Source organism: Triticum aestivum, chromosome 1B (genome assembly GCF_018294505.1).
Source record: "Triticum aestivum cultivar Chinese Spring chromosome 1B, IWGSC CS RefSeq v2.1, whole genome shotgun sequence".
Lineage (NCBI taxonomy): Eukaryota > Viridiplantae > Streptophyta > Magnoliopsida > Poales > Poaceae > Triticum > Triticum aestivum.
The window spans coordinates 321,480,080-321,488,700 of NC_057795.1; the positions used below are offsets into that span (position 1 = coordinate 321,480,080).

The window sequence follows — 8,621 nt, forward strand, 5'->3', positions numbered from 1 at the left end:
GCCGAACTCATCTCGGACCGACCGAGTTGTAGAATTCGGTCTCACCGATTTGGCTTAGGCCATTGCACATGTGATTTTTGGTCTGACCAAAATTTGCAAATCGGTGTGACCGAGATCGATTCTTTGTGAAACCCTAGCAGTCTCGGTGCCACTGAACTGTGACTCGGTCTGACCGAGTTCACTAGTTTAGGTTCCAAAAGCTGCTTCGATATCACTGAGTTTACAAATCGGTAGCTCCGAAATACTTTCTGTGGAAAACTAAAACTAAGCTTTTGACTCAATTGTTTTGCAAAAACCTCTGTGCTTTGTGATGCTCATCCACTCTACCTCATCTACATCTATTCACTGGGTCTGCTGTCAGTGAGTTTGCCTGAAGATGTCTGATCAAAGTGATAGCCAGAACAAGTCAGAGGAGCAAGCTCAGATGAGTGAGGGAACTAGCCCCTCAAGCAGTTATGATGAAGGTAGAAGGAGCACACCCAGCAATTTGCCAAAAGCAGCCACCAGGACAAGGAAGAAGAAAACCTCAGATTCAGAAGATGAGGACTATATTGCTGTTGAGGATGAGGCCACTTCTAAGAAGAAGGTGCTGAAAAAGGAGTATGGCACAACTGCTACCACAAAGCCAGGCATGAACAAGAAGGCACCTGCCAGGAGAGTGCCCACATCCAAACCTAGGAAGGTTGCCATTGGTGAAACCATGAAGTTCACCATTGAGTCTGAAGAAGAAGCTGCTGGCCAAGATAAGAAGAAGAAGAGGGTGAGAACCACTACTGCCAAAGTCCTTAGCAAGCCCTCTATGAGGAGAGATTCTGATGAGGAAGAACAAGAGGAAGAGGATGCTGCACCAGCACCCAAAACTCAGAAGCTCATGGGAGATGCAATCAGATCAGGGGCTGCTCCATCTAAGCCCAAAACTGCTCCCAAGGCTGCTGCTCCATCTCCAAAGCCTAAACCCAAGAGGAACACCAGAAGTATACCTGCATCAGAGAAGAACAAGGCCCTAGTCCCTGAAGCTGCTGAAGAAGAAGATGATTCTCTTGTTTTGAGAAAGTTGAAGCCCAAGATTCCTGACCACAATGATGCTCATCCAGTTGCTGAAGACATGCATATCAGAAAGGATGCTGGACTGAGATTGTGGAGACAGTCAGATCCATATGTTGTGAGGAGAAGGACAGCAGTTGACTACAGATTTCACACAAAGGAGCAACAAGATTTTTATGGAACAATTTTGCTTGACAAGAAGCCCATTGTATGTGACATGAGATGGATCAACTGGGAGTACATCAAGAAAATGAAGCTCACTATCCAGGAGTATATGATAGCTTCAAATCATGTGGAGTTGATGACATTGTTGCCCAGAAGCTCACCAAGTGGAATGATGAGCTCATCATGCAGTTTTACTCCACAACTCACTTCTACCCAAATGGGATGTCTGAAGGTACTAGGTACCAATCCACTATTGAAGAATGGGTTGAGTTGATCAATGCTCCAAAAGAATCTGAAGATGACTTGGATGTATATACAGAGAAGAAGAAAGACCACAACTCTGGCACACATGTACAGAGAGATCCCAGATAAAGCTTTGGAAACTCACAAGCTTGGATCTGTACACTTCTTGTTGTCTGGTCTGCCTACAATCAACTGGATTCTTAGGCACACATTGCTACCCAAGTATGGAGATCACAAGATGATCAGAGGTCATTCTATGAACTTGCTGCATTTGTTTGATATACCTCAAAAATTCAAAGTCATGAGTCTGACTATGGAAACAATCAAGAGAACAGCAGCTGATCAGAAGAGAAGTTGTGGTTATGCTCCACACATTCAGGAGCTCATCAACTCAAAGATGGGCACAGACACATATCTGTTGGATAAGGAGAATCTACCCTTATATCCTGAGTTTGAAGATAACACAGTTGAGATGAATGACGAGGAACCATCATCTGTGCAAGCACATGAGAAGAGAGAGAAAGCAAGGGCAGCGAAAGTTGATAAGATGCCAACTGCTGAAGAGGCATCTCAAGTGTTCCTGAAGAGCAAGCAAGACCAGCTTGGCTATTTGATTGCCTCCACCTTGAGGATTGAGAAGGGATTGGCCACCGTGGCTCAAAACCAGGAGAGTTTGGAGAGAATCATAGATCAGAAGTTTTATGCTCTTGATGTGAAGGTCACTGAGATCCAAACTGTAGTTGAGCAACTTCAGGAGGATGTGGAGGAGAAGAAGGGCAAGTCTACTACAGATGCATTTGCTAGAGTGCCCAGAGGACAGAGATCTGCTGTAGTGCCTGTTCCAGACACCAGAGCTACATCATCTGCACCAGCTACAGCTTCAGTGCCACCAGCTCCAGCAGCCACTCCACTAGCTCCAGCTACATCAACTGATGCTTTTGTCCTTGGAGTCATCTCTACACCACCTCATGAAGATCAAGCCTGAGAGTCGTTTAGCACTATGCATTTTTGAACTTTTTGGTAACTTGTTGCCAAAGGGGCAGAAAAATGTATAGATCATAGGCTTCGAGAGAGAGTGTTGCTTTTGATCTCTCTTGTTTTTGGTGGTTGAACTTCTTTATTGTGTGTTTGCTTGATACATTATGCCTTTTGTGAGATACTTGGATGATCATGTGTTTGATCATATGCTACCTTAATGCGTGTTGGATGATATTATCTCTTATATCCTTATATGATCATTCACTTTGCTTGGTGATGCCCTACCTACAATCCTTCCTTGGTGCCCCATTCCTATCTTCTTTTCCAGATCCTTTTTTTACATTGAGCAGGGCCTTTATCTCCCTAGCTAAGGTTGGTACAATCCCTCTATAAGTAGTTGTTAGTGGCTTCGCCCTTTGTAAGATAAGTGGGTCAATTGGGCCAAAGCGGAAGAGAAACCAGTATCTATTGATGGCGAGCCCGGATAATTGAAACAAGCAAGATACCATCTCTTCTTTAACTGAACTGAATAGAGCAAACCTCAACCGATGCGGCCAAAGAGCAAGTGGACTGAACTGCTCTCCCTTACTATGAATAAAACGGAGAGTAGAACCGAACACTTGAAGCTCTAATTACCAATATCTTTGGATACGGAGACTGAGGAAGGGTTCCTCCAAACTATGTCTTTTTTCATTCATCCTCCTTTATTTTTTTTCTCTATCTAGAAGTGGAATAGAATAACCCAGTTGAAGGGTAATGATCATACGTCTGTAATACATTGTATGCCCTTGGTCTACGCGGATCAGGGGCCCAGCTAACGCGTGAAACACTCCGCCTGGGGAGTACGGTCGCAAGACCGAAACTCAAAGGAATTGACGGGGGCCTGCACAAGCGGTGGAGCATGTGGTTTAATTCGATACAATGTGCAAAACCTTACCAGCCCTTGACATATGAACAACAAAACATGTCCTTAATAGGATGGTACTGACTTTCATACAGGTGCTGCATGGCTGTCGTCAGCTCGTGTCGTGAGATGTTTGGTCAAGTCCTATAACGAGCGAAACCCTTGAGTGCATGTGTTCAATTATTATCATTTTGGGCACTCCACCAAGATGTATGTGACATGAAAGAGTAACCCATGATCCTAACACATTGTGCATTTGCAGTCCAAAGCAAATTTTAAATAATGCACAAATTTAGGGGGAGCTCTTGCTTATCACATACTTCTCAAAGCGACGATGTTTTTCAATCTTACTATCATTTGTCGAAGCTTTGATCTATATGTTGTCATCAATTACCAAAAAGGGGGAAATTGAAAGTGCAACTATCCCTGGGTGGTTTTGGTAATTCCTAACAACATATAGCTCATTGAGCTAATGCTATTTCAAGATAAATATTTCAGGAAAGCTCAATGATTGGCATGGCATGGATGAGAAAAGTGGATCCCTCAAAATGCTAAGGACAAAAGGATTGGCTCAAGCTCAAAGCACAAGACTCTACATTTTCTATTTTAGTGATCCAAGATCACATTGAGTCTATAGGAAAAGACAATACTATCAAGGAGGGATGAGGTGTTGCTTAATGAGTTTCTTGCTCAAAATGCTTAGTGATATGCTCCAAATCACTCAACTACTTTCTCACATCCACATATGTCCCAAACCAAAAGTCAAACTCGGCCCCACCGAAACTGTCTATCCGGCGCCACCGAGTTCTGTTGACATAGCCATAGACACAAACCCTAGTCTTTCCGGTCTCACCGATAGGGATCTCGGTCTCACCGAGATGGGATTGCAATCTCTATGTTTCCCTTCGTAACATTTCGGTCAAACCGAGATGAGCGATCGGTCCCGCCGAGATTGCAATGCAAACTCACTGTTTCCCTTTCGTAACGTTTTGGTCCAACCGAGATGAGCGAATCGGTCCCACCGAGTTTGCCTGACCAACTCTCTGTGTGTCTATTACCAAAGTCGGTCTCACCGAGTTTGTTTAATCGGTCCCACCGAGATTACGTTATGCCCTAACCCTAACCATATTGGTCCCACCGAGTTGACATGTCGGTCCCACCGAAAACCCTAACGGTCACATTATTTACTAAATTGGTCCGACCGAGTTTCACGATTTGGTCCCACCGAGTTTGGTAAGTTGTGTGTAACGGTTAGATTTTGTGTGGAGGCTATATATACCCCTCCACCCACTCTTCATTCGTGGATAGAGCCATCAGAACATGCCTACAATTCCAACATACATTTTCTGAGAGAAAACCACCTACACTTGTGTTGAGGTCAAGATATTCCATTCCTACCACATAAATCTTGATCTCTAGCCTTCCCCAAGCTGCTTTCCACTCAAATCTTCTTTCCACCAAATCCAAATCCTGTGAGAGAGAGTTAAGTGTTGGGGAGACTATCATTTGAAGCACAAGAGCAAGGAGTTCATCATCAATACACCATTAGTTACTTCTTGGAGAGTGGTGTCTCCTAGATTGGCTAGGTGTCACTTGGGAGCCTCCGTCAAGATTGTGGAATTGAACCAAGGAGTTTGTAAGGGCAAGGAGATCGCCTACTTCGTGAAGATATACCCTAGCGAGGAAAGTCCTTCGTGGGCGACGACCATGGTGAGATAGACAAGGTTGCTTCTTCGTGGACCCTTCCTGGGTGGAGCCCTCCATGGACTCGGGCAACCGTTACCCTTCGTGGGTTGAAGTCTCCATCACCGTGGATGTATGGTAGCACCACCTATCAGAACCACGGCTAAAAAATCTCCGTGTCAACATTGCGTTTGCTTCCTCAAACTCCTCCCTTTACCTTCATATGCAATTGTTTTACATTCCGCTGCCATACTCTTAGAATTGCATGTGTAGGTTGATTGCTTGACTTGTGCTAAGTTGCTAAAATCTGCCAAGAACTAAAATTGGTAAAAGGCTAGATTTTTATTTGGTCAAGTAGTCTAATCACCCCCCCTCTAGACATACTTTTGATCCTACACCCCTGCCTCCTTGTTACCTTCGATCCTTAGACGCACAGTTTTGACATTGACATCCAGCATGCATCTAGTGTATTAAGTTCATGGAGAAATGGAGTAATGCAATAAGAACGATGACATTATGTAGACAAAATCTATTCATGTAGGAATAGACCTCATCTTGTTATCCTTACTGGCAACGATCAGTAAGTGTCTTGTTGCCCCTTCTGTCACTAGGAAAGAACACCGCACGATCAAACCCAGGCAAGAAAAATTGATCTAGTCGGCCTAACTAAACCAAAGATTTGAAGAAGAAATACGAGGCTATAAGTAATCATGCATATAAGAGATCAAAACAAGACTCAAATAACTTCTATGGATAAAATAGATCTAATCATAAACTCAAGGTTCATCGGATCCCAATAAACACACCGCAAAAAGAGTTACATCAAATAGACCTCCAAGAGACCATCGTATTGAGAATCAAGAGAGAGAGAGAGGAAGCCATCTAGCTACTAACTACGGAGCCGTAGGTCTACAATGAACTACTCACGCATCATCTGGGAGGCACCAATGAGGGTGATGAACCCCTCCGTGATGGTGTCTAGATTGGATCTGGTGTTTCTGGAACTTGCGGCAATTGTAATTTTGTTTTGTCGTCTCCCTAGGTTTTCTGGATTTTCGGGGTATTTATAGAGCAAACAGGCGGTGCGGGAGGTGGCCGAGGTGGGCACAACCCAACAGGGCGCACCTAGGACCCCAGGCATGCCTAGGTGGTATGTGCTCCCCTCGGAGCCCCCCTTTGGTACTTCTTTGGCCCAACAGGTGTCTTCTGGTCCAGAAAAAATCTCCAAAATGTTTTGTTGCATTTGGACTCCATTTGGTATTTATTTTCTACAAACTAAAAAACAAGCAAAAAACAACAACTAGCACTGCACTATGTCAATAGGTTAGTCCCAAAAAATGGTATAAAATTGCTATAAAATGATTGTAAAACATCCAAGAATGATAACATAACAGCATGGAAGAATAAAAAATCATAGATACGTTGGAGACGTATCAGCATCCCCAAGCTTAATTCATGCTCGTCGTCGAGTAGATAAATGATAAAAACAGAATTTTTTATGTTGAATGATGCCTAACATGTTCATCACATATTCTTTTTTTCTTTTGTAGCATGGAAATTTGAACTTTTATATGGTTCAAAGCAATAGTCTAGTTTTGACATGAAGATTTCAATACTCAAGCATATCAACAAGCAACCATATCTTTCAAAATATCAACACTAAATAAAGTTATCCCTAGCCCATCATGCTCAATCATTTATCCATTCGAGAAACACACCCACATATTAGCTACATCCAATACTCAAGTATAACAATAGTGCCGCTTAGTTGGTGCTTTATAAGAGAAGATGGAGGCTCAAATAAAAATAAAATTGCATAAATTAAATAGATAGGTCCTTCGCGGAGAGAAGTAGGGATTTGTAGAGGTGCTAGAGCTGAAAGCTTAAATTGAGAGATAATATTTTTTTTGAGAGGCATACTTTTCCTGACAACAAAAACGACCGAGTAATTCCCAACACTTTCCATGCTAGATTATCGTAGGTAGTTCCCAAACAGAAAATAATGTTTATTCCTTTTCCACCATTCTTTCACACTACACGGCTAGCTGTATCCACGGGTACCGTCCATACCAACACATTCCAAGGAATTTTTTATTTGACAACATAAAGTAAATTCATTTTTCATTTTGGGACTGGGCATCCCTATTACCGTTGTACTCTTGTGCAATGACAAGTGAATAAACACTCATCTTGAGAATAACACATCTAGCATGGAAAATATTGGCCACCCCAGATACGTGTCCAACGTATCTATAATTTATGAAGCATTCGTGCTATTTTATTATCTGTTTTGAATGATTACGGGCTTTATTATACACTTTTATATTACTTTTGGGACTAACCTATTAACCGGAGGCCCAGCCCATATTGCTATTTTATTGCATGTTTCAGTATTTCGAAGAAAAGGAATATCAAATGGAGTCCAAATGGAATGAAACCTTTGGGAGCATGATTTTTAGGAAGAATATGATCCGGGAGACTTGGAGCTCACGTCAGAAGATCCTCGAGGAGGCCACGAGATAGGGGGGCGCGCCCCCTCCCCTGGGCGCGCCCTACCCTCTCGTGGGCCCCTCGAGGCTCCCCTGACCGACTTCTTTCGCCTATATAAGCCTACGTACCCTAAAACATCAAAAATCAAGATAGATCGGAAGTTCCACCGCCGCAAGCCTGTGTAGCCACTAAAAACCTCTCGGGACCCCGTTCCGGCACCCTACCAGAGGGGGAACCCATCACCGATGGCCATCTTCATCATCCCGGCGCTATCCATGACGAGGAGGGAGTAGTTCACCCTCGGGGCTGAGGGTATGTACCAGTAGCTATGTGTTTGATCTCTCTCTCTCTCGTGTTCTCGACTTCACACGATCTTGATGTATCGTGAGCTTTGCTATTATAGTTGGATCTTATGATGTTTCTCCCCCTCTACTCTCTTGTGATTAATTGAGTTTCCCTCTTGAAGTTATCTTATTGGATTGAGACTTTGATATGAGAACACTTGATATATGTCTTGCCGTGTTTATCTGTGGTGGCAATGGGATATCACGTGCCACTTGATGTATGTTTTGGTAACCAACTTGCGGGTTCCGCCCATGAACTTATGCATAGGGGTTGGCACACGTTTTCTTGACTCTCCGGTAGAAACTTTGGGGCACTCTTTGAAGTACTTTGTGTTGGTTGGATGAATTTGAGATTGTGTGACGCATATCATATAATCATGCCCACGGATACTTGAGGTGACAATGGAGTATCTAGGTGACATTAGGGTTTTGGTTGATTTGTGTCTTAAGGTGTTATTATAGTACGAACTCTTTAATAGATCGATCCGAAAGAATAACTTTGAGGTGGTTTCGTAGCCTACCATAATCTCTACGTTTGTTCTCCGCTATTAGTGGCTTTGGAGTGACTCTTTGTTGCATGTTGAGGGATTGTTATATGATCTATCTATGTTATTATTGTTGAGAGAACTTGCACTAGTGAAAGTATGAACCCTAGGCCTTGTTTCCTATCATTGCAATACCATTTACACCCACTTTTATCATTAGTTACCTTGATGTTTTTATTATTTCAGATTACAAATACCTATATCTACCATCCATATTGCACTTGT

The 8,621-nt window shown here is 43.0% G+C and overlaps 1 long non-coding RNA gene across 1 annotated transcript; it reads right to left on the reverse strand.

Moving 5' to 3' along the window:
• Positions 1–3,213: 3,213 nt before the first annotated feature.
• LOC123090759 (uncharacterized) lies at positions 3,214–8,193 on the reverse strand. Its single transcript, XR_006442579.1, has 3 exons — positions 8,179–8,193; positions 5,176–5,180; positions 3,214–3,495 (listed from the first exon to the last, which is right to left on the reverse strand). It is a non-coding gene; the product is annotated as an uncharacterized lncRNA (long non-coding RNA).
• Between the last annotated feature and the right edge of the window lie 428 nt (positions 8,194–8,621).